Source organism: Manacus candei, unplaced genomic scaffold, assembly GCF_025592945.1.
Source record: "Manacus candei isolate 608988 ecotype Guabito, Panama unplaced genomic scaffold, ASM2559294v1 h1tg000015l, whole genome shotgun sequence".
Classification (NCBI taxonomy): Eukaryota; Metazoa; Chordata; class Aves; order Passeriformes; family Pipridae; genus Manacus; species Manacus candei.
The window spans coordinates 862,072-883,912 of NW_026138063.1; the positions used below are offsets into that span (position 1 = coordinate 862,072).

Consider the following 21,841-nt stretch of genomic DNA (forward strand, 5'->3'; position numbering starts at 1 on the left):
TAGTTCCTTTAGTTCTCACTCCACTGCTTCCCCCCCAGCAGTTGGGGGCTATTTCCCAGTGACTGCAGAGGGACTGGGTCTGGGAGCATGGCTTGTGCCTGGTTGGGGTCCCCGAGCCAAGCCCTGCCAGCACCACACTTCGAGGAGAGCTGGCTCCAGCTGCCAGACAGGACAGGCAGCTGCTGGGAGCAGCAGCACTTCAGTGGCAACAAATCATCCCAAACCAGTTCTTGGACGAGAGGGAGATGATAAGTGCAGGCTGGTAGGGAGGAGGTTTGCCAGCTGGCTGGGGCAGCAGCACTGCTGGAGCCAGCTCTGTCTCAGCTATCGGGGTAAGGGAGGCAACAGAGGAGTGCGTGGGCCAAGCCAAAGAGATAATCCTGGCTGTGGCAATAGAACATGTTTGGATGCAGGTCGGGGGGGCTGGCCTGTGTGAAGATAGCTGGAAGAGGGTGAATTCCCAATGGATGTACCATTGGCTCAAAACGGCCAATAAATCCGGGACTGCTGGCCAGCTCTTCTCGGCAGGCGGCTCCTCGCAGCCTTGAAACTGGAGATGAATAAGGACAAAGGTATCGAGGGTTTGATTAGTTCAGAGATCACTTTTTTCCCCATCACTTTGAGGTGATTCCAGCTGGCAGCCCTTGCCAGCTGAACACAGCCTTGGACAGCCCTGCCAGCACAGGGTTTGTTCTGGGAGAAGGGAGTCTAACCCAGTTCCACTGTTCCAGAACCCAACCTGTGCTCCTTGTGGTTTATGTAGCGGGTCCTGCACGAGGGCAGAAGGAAAGGCTTTAGACTGTCAGTAGACATGAAGCAGGAAACTCCCCCCCAAATGGCTCCTGCAAGTGCAAAGAAGCGAACCCTGTGCGGGGGTGTTACGGAGCGAGCAGAGGGTAGTTGTGGTGACCCAGTGCAGCCCAGACCTGGCTGTCACCAGTCCTTCACCCCCGGGCCGGGGCAGATGGCAACTGCTGCACTGCCACTCTGTGGTGGGATGGAGAAGCAGATGCACGGAAAACTTTCCGAAAACAGTGACAGAAATGAGGAGCTGCGACTGAGCTGTGGATTAACTCGGCCCAGCTCGGGCACCGGGTGCCCCCATCTCTGAGCCCAGCGACCACCCGGTGTCGGTTCTGCAGGGAGAAGAGTCACGGGCTGACCTGGAGCTGAGTGACCTCCAGGCCCTTTGGCCAAAGCGAGTGGGTGTTCCCAAAACACTGCTGAGCTCCCCAGAGTGCCACCCTCCAACATCTTGAGAACCAGGACATGGCCAGCCTTTAGAGCTCTAGCACTTCATCGGCTTCACCCGAATCTGAACTTGACTTTACTCCAAAGGTTTTTTATGCTGATCAACTCAAGAATCCATGAATTTCTCTTTTTTAAAGTCAGAGGTGTCACTTTCCCAAAACAAAGCATATTCTTGAATCTATTTCTCAGACTTGAGCTTCATGTTCCCATATCAGGGACCATTATGAAATTAGTTCTCATGACATCAAAAGTGCTGTTCCAACCCTGGCCAACAGTACTGGTGTGATTTCCCTGGCTGCAGAGGAGCATTATTCTTGCAATATGGCCCTTGCATGGGGACTGGAAAAGGAACAATATTCTGCTTTTATTAGCCCAGATACAGCAGACTTCTTCATGTGGCCAGTATCTGCACAGCTTTGCTGCTAGGACACTGTCAGCCAATATTTACATCATGTCTTGCCCAAGAAATGTTGTGTTTGCTGAAAAAACACATTTGCAAATGTAAATGTAAAAAATGTAAAAAACAGAGGCTGGTTTGACAAGAACTCAGTTCATGGACTGCTAAATGTTTCCAACTGATCTGGTCTCAGTGACTCTAAAGTAGAGTCAACAAGATATCATGGCAGATAGGAAGGGACAAAAATGGGGGAAGAACTCAGGGGGGGCAAGAGCACACACTGGGGGAAAGCAGGAGCCTGGCAGTGGATGTAGCTGTAGCTGAATTTTGTATTGTCACAAATAAATGTTTTATCTTTAAGAATTACCCAACAGTTTTAAAGTGTAGAAGTGACTGGTTGGATTCTGGTCCCGTAATCTGGCGGGCAGAAGAGCACCGAATTTAAGGACAGCCCAAATGCCCCATTCAGATCTGTGCTCAATCCTTAACTCTGGAAAATGTGCTCGGACACAGAAGGGGTTGGAAAATTCTCATCTTCAGTTTTTTGTGTATTCTGTATCAAAAGAGTCATTTGTGCAATTAGCTGACAGACTTCGAAGATTTACTCTTTGTGCTACATCATTATCTCAGCAATCCCTGACCCCTATGAAATGCAGAGCTTCCTCCAAGGTTACAGTACAACAGATATTTATATTGCAGATGAAATTTTGTTGCTATGATTGAGATTTCCTCAAATACACATATAATCTCTATGCAAAAAAAGGCATCACTCACTGGAATGTGAATGTGTAACTTTCTAAACCACTTGCAAGGGTTTTATGCAGCCGGATTGTCACCATAGTGCTTAGAACTGAGAGTTAGGAATTTTTAATAATTTAATAATTTAATTTTAATAATTTAATTTAATAATCCTCTTGTGCTTTTCTAGTGCATCCTTGTGACTGAAATCCAAGGCTCGGGAGTTCGTATCCTCACTGAAGCCCCACAGCAGAACTGTGCTTCAGGAAAGAAGTCCTAGGCATACCAGGTAATGTTAAATTCCTGACATTGTTCCACTGAGCTGTCCAGAGGGAGAATGAGCTGGAATAAAGCAGAACTTGGGGACCCAATATCTGGGCCGTGTATCCAGGCCTGAATCTTTCTTGCAGTGCTTCCTACACACCTGCTGATGTTTCTTTCTGCCTTACACGCCTTCAAACCCTGACTAACCCTTTGCCAATGTCCAGAGATCATCAGAGGAACTGACAAAGGGATCATAATTTCCTTTTTTAATCTCCACGTGGATATGACCCATCTCTTAATTCTCCCAGCTAAAAATTCTGCAAGAGGTAAGGAGGCAATAGGTGCAACAGGTGCCACTGGGTTCAGAAGCTTTACAGAAATAATTAGTGCTGGAAATTGCAACTACGAAGTTACTCTGGTTTAATGTGCTACTGGCTGGGCTGTGGCCCTGCACTTTGCCCCAGGCAGGGGGTGGAGCAGAGAGCAGGAACTGCCACCTGCTCCCAACCCACTCCTCTCTCCTGATCCCGATCCTGATCCCATCCCTGCACCCGCACAACGGGCTGGACATGGCTCAGCCTCGGGGCTTGGTGGTGTTTGGGGGAGGAATAATGCTGAGAGCAGAGCCAAACTGTGCATTCAGTGCCTGTGGCACTGTTCAAGGGGAACTGGAGCCCCCAGTCAGGCCAGGGACTCTTCTCTCACCTCTCCTGACTGCTGAGCACGAGGCAGGGTGGCAGGGGGGGAGCTGGGGAGAGCCCTGCAGCTCTGCAGGGAAACCACCCCAGGAACAGGGCAAGGACTGACAGAAAACAAATGGGGCAGCCAGTGAGCTGAGGGAGTGAGAAAAAGAGCCAAAGGTTTTACAGGTATGTTCTGAAGTACCAAAGGTATTAATTAAGGTGCTGAGGTGTGATGCTAAGTCCTTCTGGGGCCCTTGCACATCCTGAGAGGGTCCCTGCCCACAGGGGCACTTCCTGCCCCAGCACTCACTGAGCCTGATGCAGAAACAGCACCTGAACCCCCACACCCGAGAGCAGCAGGGACACGACTGACCCCCTGGGAAACACTCACAGCCCTGCTCTGAGGGGGGACTCTGGCCTGGAGCTGCCTGGGCCTTCACAGCTGCTTAACTCCAATCACCAGGTGAAATCAGTGCTGCAGATACAGCTGCAGAAATTCCAGAAATTCCTGCTCTGGGTTGCCTGTGATGCAAATCAGGGTGTGAGCCTGGGAGAACCAGCACTGATGCTGATCTCTCTCTGCTTCCTCGCAAAAGGAAGGCTTGCTTGTCTTTAAAGAAAATGTGGTTTACCCTCAATTTCTCAGAAAAGAGCAGATAATTGGATGCTACCAACTGGCACAACCCCATGGATGTCCCCAAGCACTTCATTTGCAGGGTGATTTCTGCATTACCTGGTGGGAGGGACTGGCAGGAGGCCCCACCCGTGCTGCAGCAATCAGGGTCAGATGGAGCATTGCCTGGTGATTAACTGCAATATTGTATCTTAACAGCCTGCACTGTCCTAATCATTGAGTCCAGTCCTCTGGCACTCCCTTACTGACTGTCTGAATGCAAGTTCCCTGCCCAGAAGGAAAACTTCTCTGTTTTCCAAAGGTACCATTGTTTGCACCTTTCCCAAATTCTGGCAAAATGTGTTTGACAGTAACTTCACAGTCAGGGATTTGCCACAGCACTTTTAGATCTCCAGATGTATTCCTTATTTTCAAGTCCAACACATATACTGCAGTTTAACTAAGAAAAAACAGGTTTTTTTCTCATCTGTCATCTCTTTATCACTCGCTCTTGGTGAGGGATCAGGGAATTCATGGTAGGCAGATGCTGCCCTCAGCTCCAGTGAGGAGATTATTTATAGTGTCCTGCAAGAGCTACACCCTGGCTGCTCACGCCAGGCAGTTGTTACAGGCATGTGCCACTTTTCTGAGGGAGTCTGTAATACAAACTCCTCCTGGATTTCTAGCACATAAATACTGCTGAGGTTAGAAATCAGATGAACAGCTCTGTCTAGTGGCAATTGCAATAACTACATCAGAAGGTCGTTATTTCTAACAGAATTCAGCCCATATGTGTTGAATAAAAGGAGTTTAAAAATAGCTGCTTGGCTTGCTTTTCCACATGACAAATGCTCCGAGTAGTTCTGGAGACACGGGATAAACATGTGAGGCCACACTCTGCCATGAGCTTTCTGTTCTTTTAAGAGCTTTGCTGCCTTTATTTAATTTTTAGCAAAAGCAATAAAAATCCCTGAGGTTTTGCCATTCCCAAAACTGTGGTTGGGATCTGGAGGGCCCTGTGCTTCCCTCCCGCTGAGGTGTTTGGTGCTGGATGTCCCAAATCCATCCCAGCTCACCAGTATGGCACAGGATCAGGAGTCACTTTGGTTTGGGTTTTGGGCAAGTTCCATGGTACTGCTCTGTAGTACTTAACAAAACCACACCAGTGGGGAAATGACTCTGGACATTGCCAGAAACTGGGGGTGGGGATCCCCCACTGGATCAGTTTTAAGGCTGGACAGGTGCCGAGGCTCAGGTGAATGTGCTGGACCCCACAGCTGGTCAAACCCCGTTTGTGCTCTGCTGTGGGACTGGCTCTGAGCAGTCGGGGTGGGGGCAGAGCTCCTCGCTCACATGCTCCTGGTCCTCAGCAGCTCTAAGGTGTCACCTCTGGAAAGTCTGAGCAGTCTCACACCCACCCACTGGGTCTGGCTGTCCCTGCTCTGTCCCACGGGCCGTGAGCTCAGCGAGGTGAGAGGCTTTGGGAGCCCAGAGCCCCCACCCGCCTCCTCCACACCCCCCCACCACTCTCATCGACCCCAATCGCTGCTTAGAGAGGGATTCAAAGTGCACTTGTATGTCAGATGGCGGTGGTAAAAAAACACCTTTCTACCAAAAGGGAAAATGGCTGTGAAGGGAGAAGGTAGTGAAGCTGCTGGAATTATAACTGAGTGGTTTGTGTTGGACATGTGTGTGTGCGCCTGGATCTGAGACTACGACTGCTTGTTAACTGTGCTAAATCAGGATTAGTAAGCACAAATAATAAAGAGAGTGCATAAATTATTTCGGGGTAAAGATTCAGCACGTATCCTTGTTTAGCAATTTCAGCTTACTGATCAGAGGTCAGAGCCCAAAAGAGGGAAGGAGAGCTCACCAGCAGTTGCTCCAGATTTCGGATGAGCTGACAGCAGAGAGCACTGTGTGCTGCCTGTGTGCCCAGGTCAGAGCTAAAGAGCAGATGCTGCAGATTGCAAAACAAGTGGCACATCCTTTCATATTTAAATCTCTCTTGAAACAAGGACTCTGCCCTTTCTCACCAGGCAAGGCTTTATTCCTTACCACGGCAAGCAGGTAGAGACAGAAATAAAGCCGTGACTAGCCGAGAGTGCAGCACAACTTTCATATGGAGCCTAAACTTGCAGGTTTGTCTGAAATCTCCAGGGAAGCCAAGAGACTTTTACAAAGGAATGAGTTCCTGTTAAATTTGCCCTCCTGGCTCACTTTGCATAGCAAAGCCTGGAGATAAGGGAGAGAAATGCTCACAGAAACCTGCAGCTCCCTGCCCGGGAGCGATTCCGCACTTACATTCCACTGCTTTTCTGGACCGTGGCTTTATCCCGGTTCCCTGCAAGTGCTTTCTCTGTGTGCCCCATCATCTGGGCTGTTGCCTTTCTCTGTCACACCCCAGATTGAATCTGGAGAATTGGGTTTTTCAGTTATTTCTGTCCAACATTTTGAAGCTGCAAGTCCTGGATCGTGTCTCCTTTCTCTCCCTCTCCCTTGTGCTGGATTTTCTTTCTTAGATCTCCTTCTTTAAGTTGTGACTCATTTCACTCTTTGAGAGCTCTCATTTGGCATCTCCCATGCTGTCTGCCTGCCAATTCCTTGCAATCCCCATGTCTCTCTGCACTATGTTCCTTGTCCACTTGCCAATTCTCAGGCTTTAAACTTCAGTATTTCTAGGATCTGCTCTCCTGAGATTTTTTTTCCTTTTTTATTTCCTCTCCATTTTTAATATTTCTAACCATTTCTCCTTTGACCCTGTGCTGAACTCTCTCTAGACACAAGGAAAATAAGGTTCTTTTGTGACCTGAGTTGGAGCAGATGGAATTCCTAAAGGGTGGTGTAGAGGTTTGTTTCAATATGCTCCTGGAGGCTTTGCCCAAAGTGCAAGGGGCTCTCAGCTACCTCTTTAAAGAGCAAGGTCTGTAGATAAACTGAAATTCAGGTTTTAATATGCTCCAATGGTCTATGTATGCTAAACACTTCCATTTTTGACAGCCTTGGGGAAGGTAAGAGATGACAGGCAGTGTTATTCTGGCAGCTTTATTGTGTTCTTCCTATTTGCTATAAAGGGCATTTCCCACAAACAATCAAGTACAACTGAATGAGGGATGCTTGCTAATTTACAGGGGAGAAGAAATTCAGAGATGTTTTTCCATGTCAACCCTTTGATCAGTACTGCAAATTTGGAGTGAGTTTGTCAGTTCAAATGCTCACATCTGTGCCTCTTTACTGATGGCAGTTCCTCTGTTCTCCTTACAAACACATCTCTGAGCCTTCAAGCTCACTTCTGCTCTGAAATTCTGTTACTGCTCTTGTGGTTCCAGTTCCTATCAAAGGGCTGGTTTGCTGCTTTTTGATATACAAAAATGTCTCTGTCGATAACACATAGAACAGACTTGCATATTTTAACATTAAATGGTCACAGTCATTCTCTCATGCTCTTATTTTCTCTTACAATCCCAGACTGGTTTGGGTTGGAATGGATCTCAAAGCCCATCCAGTTCCACCCCCTGCCATGGGCAGGGACACCTTCCACCAGCCCAGGCTGCTCCAAGCCCCGTCCAACCTGGCCTTGGACACTTCCAGGGCTGGGGCAGCCACAGCTTCTCTGGGCAATGGTTCCTAAAAGAAGAAGCCCTTGTGCCCACTCCAGCCAGACACCCAAGTCCTGTTGAAGATGACTTGTTGACTTGCATAAGGTTTTGTACCTTCAGATCTTTCCAGCAGTGACTGTATGGGGCCAACCTCAGCACCCTCTGACCTTCTCCTGCCCAAAGGACTCATCACCTCCTCCTGCTCTGGAGCCAGGGCTCCTGGGCTGTGCTGGTGGCCCCAGGTCCAATTACTTGGCATAATAATTTTGATTATATTGATCACTCATGATGAGTGGTCACCTGAGTCAAACACTACATTTTTTTTTTACATAATTAGATATCTATAATTTCCTTTGTGGTAACATCACCCTCAGCAAATCCCCTGGGTGAGCTGTTCCTGTGCATATACACACATCCTCTGTCTGTGTAGGTATCTGAAAGTACAAATGCTATGGACGTGGTTTCTGGGTAGGCGGGAAAATATGGTTCCCAGGCATTTCTCCCAGAGAAAGGGTTCTAGAACAGGCAGAGACAGTCTGGTGGTTGGCTGTCCCACACTTGGCTCCTTCAGCTCTCTCTCTGGAGCAGACCCCCTTCACGCAGCTCTCAGGGTCCTTTGCTGAGCCCAAGCCTGACCAGGAGATCGGGTTCATGCCGGCCCAGTGCTGGCCCTGGGAGTCAGCCCAGGCTGTTCCACACCTCCCAGCTAACAGCCAGGTTTGTTTGGCTTTGCCTGAGGATTCTTATGAACTCCAAGTCCAGGGCTAAACTGTGCAGATTTCTCTGTGACAGGCTCTTGAATAGTCTCATGATGATTTAGTGGTTTTATAAATAACTGTTCTCTATTGACTCTCCTGAGTTGCATTGACAGCAGTGGGACTCTTGTTACAGTGTGTTGTGTTTCTTATTAATTCCACATGTGTTCATCACAGCTGAAATACTGCAGTGAATACCAGAGGAATTATGCCTTAAGTAGAGTCTGAAATGTAAATCTCAGGGTGCTGCACTCCAGTGATTCATCCAAACAGCCTTTCACTTGTTTGCTCCTTGAATTCTTATATGAAAGATACCCCAATCTGTAAGGAGAACTGTCACTGTCAGTGCTTGTACTTAGAGCTCCCTGTGAAGGATCACAGCTCTTGCAGCAGCCTTGGTGAATGGAGGGAGCAGGAAGGTCCAAGAACCAAACCTGGGGTTCTGCTGGAGACAGGAATCTGTGCACAGGCAGTTTGGGTGAGGGTTTCCTGGGGGGTGCTTTTCAGGAGATCACAGGACTCCAGAACTGCCAGGGATGGTCATGGATTGCTGGGCAGGCAAAGGGGACACCAGGAGAGCCCCATTCCTGTCTTTGCAGGGGGAGGCATCAACTCCAGGAATATGGAGCAGGAATGAAGGGTGGAAGGCTGGAACAGACAAGGACAGTGTGCACGAGGCAGCTCAGGAGTCAAAGGCAACGTGAGAAAAACAGAGGCAGTTGATGTGTTTGCAAATCATACTTGTGTTGCTCCTGGGATCTGTTTAAACCAGTTTATCTCTTACAAACTGTGTTTGTGCAAGGAATTTAATTGCTGTTGGATGAATGCTTGCCACTGTATAACAATCACTCTTTGAAGTGTTTTTTACATTTTTCTGCCTCAGTCCCTAGCCTTAAATCTGAAGTAATATGATTGGCAAGCTAACATGTATATATTATTCTGGTCTGTAAATGGAAATAGCTAATAATTAATGTCCAATAGCAATTATCACACGGGGTGTCTTTGCTGCAGCTCTATTTTATGCAGGCAGAGTGAAATGGGATTGGGTCAGCAGTAATTTAGCCTGATTAGGAAGGTGGTTTTTGGACTCTCTGATGGACTCTATTTTATCATCTGTCTCCAGGTGAGATCAGTCAGTTGCAGGAAAAACCTCTATGAATTCAGCTTGGGCAGTTTTTGGTAGAAGGTGAAAAATGCTGTTAGGAATGAGTTTTAAATTTCCAGGGAGGCTGGGGAGAAAGACTCACCCATTTATTATCAAATAGTTTGACCAAGGTCACTTTGGTTTTGCTGAATCTTATCTCCTCAAGGACAGGGAAATCTAACTTTCTCTTCTTCATTTGCTTTTCACATTTCTTCTGCTGCAAGGCTCTTTTTTGACTAAAATAAGGTGAAAAAAAGAAAAAGTGAATTTAGTTCTTCTGTTGCTACTAGGATAAGCAATGGCCAAGGTCAAACACTTCCATACTTTTTCCACCTTCAAAGTTTTAGTCACACTACAGTTTCAGCTGGAGGCTTGTCCAAGTTAATTGGAAACAAGCTTATCAGTCTAGGAATGTAAGTCATGAACTTCTTCTGCTCTTTATCTACCTCGAGAATTTGAATGCAGAAGAAACAAAGGATTCAGAGGCCTTGGATTGGTGTCTGGGCTGTCTGTCCCTGGTGCAGCACAGCAGGTCCATGCCAGCCCAGCTCAGCCCAGCCTGTCATCCCTGGGGCAGGAAGCTGAGCAGTGTCTGCTCTGGCACTGACAGGGTGTGCTGCTGGCTGGGCACCGGGCAAGCCAGAGAGTCCTGGAGCAAGGGAAGGAAGGAAGGGAGCTGTTCCCTTTTTCCTTGCTAGCAAGGAACAGGCAGTGGCAAAACCATTCTCTGAAGCTGCTCCAGTGGGATTCCTGCTGTAGCTCCATAAAGCTCTGCCCCTGATCACTGTGCCATGAGGTGAGGGCACTGCCAGGCCCGTTGGCTGTGCCCAGCTCTGCTCTGTCCATCCCGGCATTCCCAGCACAGACCTCCCCTGAGGAGCAGGCGGGGGGGACTGGCCCAGACCTGCCAGTGAGCAGCACTGCTGGCTGAGGGCAGGCACACCTCTGCCTGCTGACAGGTCAGTGCTTCCTCCAGCACAAGGAACCTGAGGGCACTTGGTGCCACAATGGTGCCAGGAGAAAGGCTGCTCCTCTAGCTCAGGCCCTGTCTGGACTTGGAAGACTTGCCCAACATATGACTTAGATTTGGGTGATGCAGGAACAGCATCTCCTGCAGCCTGGGGACAACACTCCATGGAGCTGGGACCACCACAGGGCCACTCAAGGAGGGATCCCTGTGCTGGGGAAGGGATGCACCATGGACTGTGCTGGTGCCCTGCAACTGCTGCTGGACCTCGTCCTGCTGCCCTGAGAGCCCCGACTGCAGCCCCCGGGGCAGAGGGCACGGCAAGGAGCCGGGCAGGGACTTTCTCTCCAACTGAGGACATCCAAACAGAACCCTTATTTGTTAAAGTGATTAAGTCATCTGTTCATTTTCACTGACTGGGGTTTGGCCTGGGAATACACAAGTTGGAACTGCCTGTTCTTTGCTTGTTTTTCCATGTCTTGGACATTCTCACTCCAGTCATGTTTTGTTCCATCTCATCCATTTCCCTGTAAGACACAGTGTCTGCTAAGGCTTAATAAATAAACAAATCTCCAAGGCAGGACACTCGTGCTCTCTGTCTTACCCTTAATAGGTGTTGAGATGTGTGAAATAATGCCTGAGTTTTTTAAGAATCATAGCAACTATCTCTACTTTACACGTTATTATATTTTTAAAAGGACTCCATTTCTAATTTTATTCTCTATTAAGTAAACAGTCTTTAATAGTGTTTATCACAAAGGCACATTTAAATCTATTCCATTCCATTCTGGTTTCTCTGAACAGGCTTTTCACTTCTCCACAGAAAACAGGAATGGACAAAATGTGAAGCATGTCTGAGTGAAATGATGGTTCATGGCCTGGTGGGGAAATGGATCTTTTTAAAGTAATATCTTGTAATCTTTCTCCTAGTGGATTTGAAAGGTCCCTACTTTGTGCTTGTTCATGTGGGGCTGGTATAGCTGCCAGCTCAGCTGCCTCTGTTTAGATTTGTGAAGAGCTTTTCCTACTGTATTTTTTAAATACAGAACTAAAACCATGCTGAGCTTTTCTTCTGCCCTGACAGAAGCTTTTATGTGTGAGCAGTGGCTGCCTCCCATTTGCTGTCCTGTGCCTGAGTCCTGGGCAAAGCTGGGTATGTTTTGGGAACAGCCAGCCTGGCATTCCCTGTGGTTACCAGGAGCTTCTGAAGGAACAACTCATTCTGGGATTCATTATCTGCCTGTCCTCCCTCTGCATAAATGAGGGAAACATCTGTTCCCTTCAGGAGGGAGAGGGACAATGGAGACCAGTGGCTCGGGTAAAGGGACCCTGACTCTTTGTCAGTGGCAGGTCAGCTGTGAACACTCGTGTTTCCCAACAGCCATGGGCTGCATGGAGGTGCTGCTGCTCTGGGCACACCCTCAGCTCTGGGCACAGCTCAGCTCTGTGCCCTCCCCAGCTGGGCTCAGTGCAGGGCTGAGAACAGTAACCTGTCCTTGGTTATCTCCCCAAATCAGGGTCCCTCTGCCTGCTGTCTGTGCTGGGGGTAACACCCTGCTGTGACCTGGGGCCACATTTCCCTCACACACCACAGAGGAAGGATGGGGAGCTTTCCCTGTCCTTGGCTCCCACCAAAACAATCAGGATGGGGACATTGTCCCGTCCTTGGCTCCCAGTGACACAGCCAGGATGGGGACATTGTCCTGTCCTTGGCTCCACTGGCCTATCCAAGCAGGGTGAGGGCTGCCAACAAGACATGTGTTACCACATGAATGAGATTCCCATGGCAGGGATGGAGCCGAAGGCTCACCACTTGGAAATGTGATTTAATGCTTTTAATGGATTAAGGCCATACTCTTATCGAGCTTTCTGCCAAGGAAAAAAAGAACCACAACTGTGTTTTATGAAAACAAGGTGAATGACCAGATTTGGAGCAGTTCAGGCTTAAACAGACACCACCTGTGTAGGAGCAGAGGGGCTGCAAACTGATGCTCTAATTTGTTGAAGACTGTGAGATTAATTGAAATGTGGTGGGAAAGAATTATTGGTGTGGGGTTTATAAAAGCAAGGTCCTGCAGGACTGAGATGAGTGAGACTGGAAAGACTGGAAAGAAAGGTGTTCCTTATCGTTACCTTCTCCCTTTCCTGTGGGTATAGAATGTCCTGTAACAACTGCAGATTTTAAACTGAAAATCTGATTTCTTTCTGTGTTCGACCTGTGTATGTGGTGACATAAAAGAGAGGAGAACTGAGAAACACTTTTTTTTTATTAGTTTTTTTTCTGCAAGCCTGTTTGGTTCAAAATGCAAAATATATTGGTACTTAAACTCCCTCCAGGTGCAATAATTCAAGGATTTTAATAAATCAGGTATAGACTGTTGTTAAAACACACTGTTCTTTCTGAAATCATAACCATGGATTAAATCAGTTGGGTAATTAAGAACCAGAATTTGACTGTGCAAAGGGCAAAGTTTTAATTATATGATGTGATGTGATATGACATTAATATTATATATTCACTCAAAGTAGGACCCTGTGAGAAAGGCTATTTTTGGACTGAAATTTTAAAGCAGACCTCCTTTGCTGTAATACAATGTACTTCTAGTAAACCTCCTGTGTTTCAAAGATCAGCTTTCCAAATTTTGTGTCCCAGGAGCTTGCTCTTTATGTGTTTTTTCCTGCTATTGGAAGAATCTCAGTTTTTGCAGCTTTAGTTTCAGATGGGCCAGCTACAGGGAGGGAGTTTATTCCAAGAATATCAGTGTGGGTTTTATCATTGTGATTGGGCTGCTCTGTTAATGGTTTACTTAAAACAAAGAGATCTTTGCTGTGGCATTTGCTGCCCAGTCATAACTATCTGGAGTATTTCAAGTATTCCCAGGTTTTCACTCACCAGGATAAGAGCATCTGCAGCTGGCTGTTCTTTCTAATGTCTCTGGCTTCTGCCTCGAATGTTTCTCTGGGAATTCTCGGGAGCTTTGGGAATGGCTTTCTGAACTCTCCCTCGCTGAGTGGCTGTATCTGGACACCCAGCAGGCTGCTGGGGCTGACCCCGAGCTCCAGGCACAGCCCAGAAACCAGCCAGGATGCTCCTGGGGCCCCAACAGAACGGCCCCTGGGCGACCCCCCGGCCTCGGGGCAGGAACGGCTCAGTGCAAACTGTGCAAAAGGTTTGGCTGGTTGTCACCAGCGTGGCCAGGTCAGGAAGGGCCCTGGAGCCCCTGTCCCTGTGGTGGCCACGGGCTGGTGCCACAGCCACGGGCACGGCTGGTGCTGGTCCCTCACAGAGGGGCTGAGCTGTGCCCTCGGAGGGGCTGGGGCACTGGGGGCACTGGGGGCACTGGGGGCACTGGGGGCACTGGGCACTGCTCAGACCCACACAGCAGGGACTGGGACACTGGTGTGCCACTGCTCCGTGTTTCTGCCTTGTCTTCTGAGAGAACCTCAATATTCCCACTCCTCAGGACGTTTTTGTGCTGAGCAAATGGTTCTGGTGCATTTCAGCGATGACAAAAAGGGCTATTCCAGGCTCAGTTCCCTCGTGCCCTGAGGTGCTGCAGGGAATGTTACCACAGAAAGGAATCAAGTTAAACATCAACAGCAAAGTAAAGAGATTCAGGGTACAAGTAAAAGGGTTGTTTGCCTGTTTCATTAAAAAATCCATTCAATTAGTGTTTTGTTCTTCAGATCGTTAGTTCCTCTAAAAAATTATTTGGTTTTATCCCACTAAGAAAATGACACTATAAAAAAAAGCTGTCCCACTGTTTATGGTGGCTGATGGCCTGAGGTCAGTGTGGAAGCTGCTGCAGGACTCCCCTCACATCCCAGCTGGACAAGGGGAACTACAATTTTTATCATATTCCAATTTAAGCTTACATTTTTCTAAAGCTGGCATTTATAAATTGAGCTGAAAAATTAATTCTAAATCGGCAAACTCATTTAGGAGCATTTACAGAGGAGCTGGGACAGAGTTAACTGCAGGGATCATTAAGGATCATTCCTTGTACAGCCAGAGAGGTGTGGGTAGTGCCAGGCTGGACTGTCAGACCGAATTCCTTTCCCCTGAGCTTTATTGTGTGGCTGTTGCCAAGTCCCAGGAGTCCATAAGGCACACGCACATCAGCACCCAGGGAAATCCATAGAAATATCTGGATGGAAAAACATCTTGTTTGGTAAAATTAACATTCTCTCCCCTCAGCACATGATAGGTCACCTTGTGTAAGCATTTCTATCTGATTTTTAACATCTCTGAACTTAAAATAGTAGCCTTTTACAAGGAGCCCACACAACTCACTGTGAGATGGCTAAATCATGTATTTTGGTTATTTTGCTACTTGAAGAATTGATTAATTATGATATCGAGCAAGTAGGTATTGAGGTGAGTAAACTGGCTTGTAACACATGTTCTTCTCTTCTGTCTTAGAGAGAAAAACATGTTCTCTGTTTCCTTCTAGTGTCTGGCTTTTATCACTGAAAAACAGGGGATCATAAGCTGCATCACAGCATTCCCAAGGAATGTTATCCATGGCTCCAGTGGCCGCTCTGACACTGCCTGGGGAGGTGCTGAAAGTGGGCCTGAGCAGTGCCAGCTGAATTCAGGACTCTGGGGCAGGGGATGCCAGCATTTTAGTACCCCTTTTCTTCTTTGTCTAATTTCTTAAGAGGGAAAGAACATGCAGAAACAAGAACAGGAAGCACTGACAGTCTCACAGGCAAACTGCTGCTTGCAGTTCTCTTTTTGGGGTTTCCAAGCAATGAAACAAAAGGTTAATGTTTTTTCTCGTGCTTTCAGGCTGCATTTGAAAACATTTTCAGCCTCTTTATTTGTCTTTCATCTCCTGAGAAACTGAATAAAACTGTAGATGAAACAAAAGCACTTTGACACCAGGGATGGATCCAGGCCGTGTATTTAACAGCACAGAGCTCAAGAGGAAGAAGCCAGGCAACATTTTCTGAGAAAGAAACATTCTTGCTGTATGTCTGGGTACCTTAATCCACTCCTTCCTTCTTTCTTTATACCCCAGAGGAGCATAATTCAACATTAAAACCCCCTCCATTCCAAATACATAAAGCAGCCTGTAAAAATGAGATCCAAAGCACAGTGAGACCATGTACACACACAAGCAGTGCTGGAACAGAAGCCACAATCCAGACTCTTTCTCGTCACTCAGAAGGCCACAGAGCACTGTCAGCCGTGCTGTGGAACCACCTGGGGGGCTCAGTGCTTCCAGCTGGTTTCCCAAGCTCCCTGGAGCTGCTGCCAGCCAGCACTGATGGCTCTGCTCGGCCTGAGGGATCACCAACACCTCGCGGTGCTGTCCTAGTGACTCAGGGCAGCTCGTGTTTTGTTTCCATGGCCATCACCCGGGTGCTGTGCTCCCTTCCAGCTCCAGGTACTTGTAAGGCCTTTGCAAAGCCCGTGGGGCTGGGATGAGTCTGTCCCTGTCCTCCGAGAGGCTCTCGCTGTTCCAGCTCTTCCCAACTAGGCAAAGTCCGTGGGCAGCCCCTGCCCGAGCCTGCCCGTGCCAGACCCGCTGGAAGGAATCCTGTCACGTGCCTCTCGTGCTGAGCTTTGTCAGAGTAACTTGAAAAGCTTTTCAACTCTTTATTAACATTTATAAACTGGTTTATTCTCCACAGCAGCGATGCTGGGCAAGGTTTCTGCTTATTTTGGGTCCAGCACTGCCTCTCTGGATGAAAGCCTTTTACAAGGTCTTGATCACCTTCAGTTTGATTTAAGGGATGAAATCAGTCCGTGACTAATTTTGAAACCAACTTGAAAGCAATAAAAATGTTTTGTCTTTGGGGACTTGCTTTGCAGATAAAATGAATCCTCTCAGCCAGACTGGCTGCACAAGCAGAGTGCACTGGCCATGCTCCTGCATCAGAGTCCTTGGCAAAGCAGGACTTGCTCTATCCACTCATTTTTCCCCCTTCCTTTTGAAATCAGAGTTCTTTTCTTCTGGGAATCTGTTCTTGGCTCAGTGAGTGTCTCTACCCCCCTCTTCTCTTTCTTTTCAGTCTTGTTAGAAGTGCTGTATGAATTCTCAGACTCTCAGTCTGCTCCTGACCTGCTGCTGTTCCCACTGAAGGGCTTTTCTCTCCTGCAATATCCTGCTTTACATAGCCCCGCTCCCTTTGTCTCCCTGATAACTGCACCTATCGGGTCTAGAATTTCGACTGTTTTGTGTGGTAGGTCAGGAAATAAGTCACAGTAAGGTGAAAGATGAAAAAAGGACTTAGATGATGGGATAGAAATTATTTCCAACTACGAATAACACTTAAGGTACTGCTAGAAAATAAGAGCTCGACTGGAAAGGAGACAACTTGAGAAACTGAGCTCAAAGAAACCATAGAGATGAATTTTGGCACACCTAACAGCAGAATGAATTCCACTAATTAAAATGTATTTGAGCTAATTAGTGGGATCAGAGTTGAATTAGGAACGCCTGTAATAGCTTGGAGAGGAAAGATAATAAGAGAAGTGCCAATTTTTCAGAATGTTTGGAAGAGAAACATCCTCACACACACAAGGGTGCTGAGGTGTTGTGTGGACAGTGCCCTGTGCACAGCCCAGGGCCAGGCGGGGGGGGAATGTGAGAGTGGCCTCAGATCCGGGAATTCTGTCCAACTCCCGGTTATTTGGGGCCAATTAGGCCAAACCACGGGCTTGCTGAAGTTCGGAATGAAGGGCCCCCAGCCCCCAGCCCCAGGCTCCACACGCATCCATGCATAGTTTCCACTGCAGGACTGCAGCCAAGGGAGGTGTGGAGCACAGAGGGAGCACAAATGGGAAACTGGAATGTGAGGGGGAAAGGCACACTCCAGAGCTTCAGCTCATTAGAGAAAAACAGGCACGAGCTTCCCTGCCCCGCACTCCAGACTCCCTCCCTGTCTGATTCTGTTGCTATGGCATTCCTCAAATCCCAGCATTTACACGCAGCAAAGGGGAACTTGGTACATAACTATGGGTTAATCAGGTGTTTGAAACTAAACCAGGTTCAGCATTTCTAAAATCAGCCCAAGTACAGAATCACAGAATCATTTAGGTTGGAAAAGACCTCTAAGATCATGGAGTCCAACCTTCGCCCCATCTCCAGCTTGTCAAGCAGAACTGGGGTGAGCCATCCAATCCAGCCAAGCCATTCCCCAGGGCTCAGGTGTCTCACCCGGGAGAGTCAGCTTTGAAAATCTCCGCCTCTGTTTGCAACAGCTGCCCCCTGTGCAGAGCCAGAGAGGCCTGTGGAGTCCCTGGTGTGTTCACAGCCAGCACCCTGTCCCTGGAACCCCCCGGGAAGGGCAGGGCAGGCTGGCAAAGTCCAGCGGCACCGCAAGGCAGGTGACTCACCTGCTCCCACTGCAGAGTGACAGTGTGTATCACACACAGAAATCATCACCTAGCCTTCAGGAAACAAATAAAAAACACCAGAGTTCTCCATTTATATACATATATTTTAATTCCTATATGAGCAGAATGTTCGTTCCTTAAAAACCAGACCAAAAATCCCAGCAGAAACCAAACTTAGGCAACAAGCAGCAGCTCTTTGGAAACGTACCCACAGTAAGGATCCACTCTTCACACCCCCCCCCACCACCCCTGTCACTTGCTCGGACATTTCTGTGCAGCCTCAGGGAGAACAAAGAGAGCAGACCCAGCAGTCACCATCCTTGAGCTGCACAGACTGTCCTTGAAGGCTCCCAGCCTTGCTTGAGTTTCTAATGGCAACCACCAAAACTTTTCAGCTATGGCAAGCAGTGCCTCGATCCTTTTGTTGGGAGATGTCTGAAATCCTGCAAACTCTTTAAACAGCAACATCTTATGAACTATAGTCATCAGACAAAAAAATTTATATCTACATTTTCAGGGACATTCCATTAACCATTATCCTATAGAAAGGATGGTCTCTGAATTATTGAGAGGAAATTCACTGTTAGAATTTAAATGTGTAAATGGAATCGTAAAATTGGAAAACCAATGAATATAACTAAACTGGAGAGGAAGGGTCAGACTTCTCGGGTTACACATTCTTTCTTACTCTTTTGTCTTTTCATCCCAGTTTAACAGTAAAAGAGCATCTTGTTTCAAATTTGATGGTCCAGGAGCACTAACAGGTTCTTTTTTCCTGCAGTGCAATGTGATGTGGTTTTCCCCTAAAAGCTTTTGGTTAATGCTGCAAAGCTTTCTACTACTGCTGATTATTTTAACAACAGTAAAATTCAGAGGAAAATAGAAATAATTACAGAACCTGTCTTCTGCCTTCTTGGATTGATTTATGGTTAAAATTTGGCTGGCAGTGTTCAGAGCAAAATCTCTCCCAGCCTACACACCATTGTATGGAGAAGAAAGGGGGCACAAGGTCGGAAGGCTTGACCCTTCCTGCGCCCCACGGCTGCAGTGCTCTGGGATTGCCTGTGTTGCTGGAGCAACCGTGTCCTCCTTGGGAAAATCCTGCTCCTCACATTGGCAAGAGGCTCCAGTCCCCTGGTTCATGTCCCTGGACAGGCAGTGAGAGCAGTGCCAGGGGGATTTCAGCAGAGCTCTGTCACACTCACAGCTCGTCCTTTCTTCGCCTGTGCTGACTCTGTCCCTGCTGGGGCTGTGGAGGAGTTTTGGGGGGCAGTAAGAGCCTTATTCCCCCATCTGCTAATTCTGCTCTGATCTGAGCAGGGCTGGCTGTTCTTCAGCTGCCCAAAGCCAGGGAAAGAGAGGAGTTTCAAAAGAATGTTACTTGTATTATTATTATTATTATTTCCTAGCTGTCAGTTAACACAGACGGGACATGCAGTGATTCCTGGGGGATTAACCAAAAGCTGGGCACTTCCCTTGGAGCCATTTCACCCGTCCCCTCTCTTGGAGGCACAGAGGGCAGATGTTGATGGAAATGCCCCTGAGGAGGCTGGAGGCAGTGGGGGACCATGGGCCCAACCAGCAGCCAGGGTCACCTGCACAGCTCTGAAGCTGTAGGGGTGTTCATGGCTAGTTCAGGGCCTGGCTTTGGGAAAGGTTCCAAAGGGATGCAGCATTGCATTGGAATTCTCTCTGCTGCAGTTCCCACTGCACAGGTTCTGCTCCACACCTCCTTACATCCCAAAACTGAGGGACAGAGAGGGCTGATCAAAGTATGGGTTAGGGAGCACTGACACAGCAAACTGAGTCAGTTTATTTAGAAACACTGAATTACAGGTGTGTCCCAACATCTCCAGGTGTTTGCAGCATTGAAGAGCTCCAGCCCAGCACATGCCAGAGACAGCCCAGAGTTGGAGGGGAGGTTTGAGATGGTTCTGAAACTGGACATACAAAGTGCCCACGGATTCGTCTCCCTCTTCTCTCGTTTGACAGAAAGCACAGGCCCGACCCCGAGTCTTTACACATCTCCTGTAAGTTACTGCATGAACATTTACATTTTCACATTCAGATCTTACACAAAAGTATATATTGAACCCTGTAACCCTTCCAAAGTGATGTTTAATCTGACTGTTATTTGTGGGCTTGTTATCAGGTTTGGGCACTGCTACACAAGTGCCTCAGTGATTTCACACTGTGACCTGGCTTTGAAGGACGGGTTAATTACTATGTTTACATTTCTTTCTTCTCTTAAATTATAGAGTTGATTTTACTTTTCTTATGATGGCAATTTTATTGTATGGTTTTACTTCTCTTTTACTGTGTATGAAATGGAACACTGAGGTGCAACCAAAATTACCCTTGTAATTGCAGCACAGTGAATAAGTATGTGCAAGAGAATAATCTTGTAAAAGCTGATTACCTTGGTTATTAATAATTAGGATTTGTGAGTTAAGTAATATGGAGTAGCTATATCCAATTCCTTGGCAATTTCATGTAGACAGCTGAGAGATAATTTTAGAAATAATCCAGTGTGAAATCCCAATTGACAACTGAACCAGCATTTTAGGGTCTGCCTGTGGCTTCTCCCTGTGCTTTGGCTGTTTAAAGCTGGAGTGGCAATTTGCAGTTTTCTCTCATCTGTGGGACATAAAAATTTGCCCATTTTAATTTCTTTGTGCTTTGCTTAATTTGATTCTTAGTAAGATTTTTGTTTTCCCTGGGATCTCCTGGGAGAAGAATTAATATATCTGAGGTTTGTATGCATGTACATGGGGTTGGCTGTTCCTTATGTTTCCTTCTGTATTTTTGTCTGATGGTTTATTACCTACTAAACAGGCTTAGTGTAAATAATATTTTTATACCTTTGAAAATATCATAGAGCACTTCTAATCTACTCTATTCTTTTCTGATTTGGTGATACATGAACTCTTGCAAGTCTGGAGAGAACAGTTACAAATCTAATGGTTTTTTGGCCCTTCTGTGAGTTTATCCAGGAGTCCAAGTGGGTGCCCATCCATAAAAAACCAAGTAATTTTGTTGAGCACTCCCCAAAACTCTCTCCTCCACCCCCAGGAGTTCTCCAGTCCTGCACCTGCCAGGCACTTACCATACACCATCACTGGTGAGTCCAGGGTCTAATCAAAGCTTTTGGGATTGCTCTTTCAGTTCAAGTCTCAGCAGAAACCAAGTCTGCATCTCACAGGTGATGAAAGCAGGGCCCTGCCAGTCAGGGGTGAGGTAACTTGCTCAGCCTAACAAAGCCTTCCCTGCTCCCCCCTGCAGAGTGTTTCCTGAGGGCCACTCACATGGAAATGACCTGAATGGTTCCCCCAGGTCCAGCAGCAGAGCTCTGCGGGAAGGGCAGGACTAACACAGCAGGTATGAGCTGTGTCCTTGGGTGCCTCCTGGCCCAGCTCCAGAGCTCTGCACCGCAGTGTCCCAGGCTGTGGAGGCAGAGCTTGGGCTCCAGGGTCTCCAAATATTCCAGGTGTTACTGTTCTGCCAGTCCAGAGGGGATGTGTTAATCACACGGGAACAGAATCAGGCCTAGGTTTTGTCTTTCATGCACTTGAGGGAAGCCTGAAAAGCAGTTTAGCTTTGCGATGTAATACCAAAGTAATACCAAAAGGGAAGTATTTAAAATTTTATTTTACATTCATGTCCAATGTGACATTTAATAGTGGAGCTAAATAATTATTCATGCTAAATGCTCCACATGCTCTGACAAGATGTTTTTTATAACATAGGGATCATTATTTTTTTCCAATGGAAGCAGAGCAGATTTTAACTGCAGAGGAGCAGGCAGTGAAGCAAGGGCATGTTGTAATTATTGCTGAATGTAATAGAACAGAAAATCGTCCATGTCACTTCTGTCAGGGACTCTGCTGAGCCTGTGCCTTGTGGAGCACAGGGACCCCTGCCTGGGCTGCCAGAGCACGTGTCCCATGATGGAAGAAGACAGGGCCTGTGCAGCCGCTGGCACAGGAACATGAGCATGCCTTTGTTTTGCTTTTTAAAACTTACTCTGTTCTCCTCAGATGTACGGTGAAGTTACCAAAGTCACATTTAAGTTTCACCATTTT

General features: G+C 47.4%; 1 long non-coding RNA gene across 1 annotated transcript in view; it reads left to right on the forward strand.

Moving 5' to 3' along the window:
• LOC127468658 (uncharacterized) overlaps window positions 1-20,055 on the forward strand; it is a 70,148-nt gene extending 50,093 nt beyond the window's left edge. The window contains exons 3-4 of the long non-coding RNA XR_007903635.1: window positions 2,577-2,675; window positions 19,616-20,055. This is a non-coding gene — a long non-coding RNA (uncharacterized LOC127468658). The remainder of the gene's footprint in view (window positions 1-2,576; window positions 2,676-19,615) is intronic.
• Window positions 20,056-21,841: the final 1,786 nt, after the last annotated feature.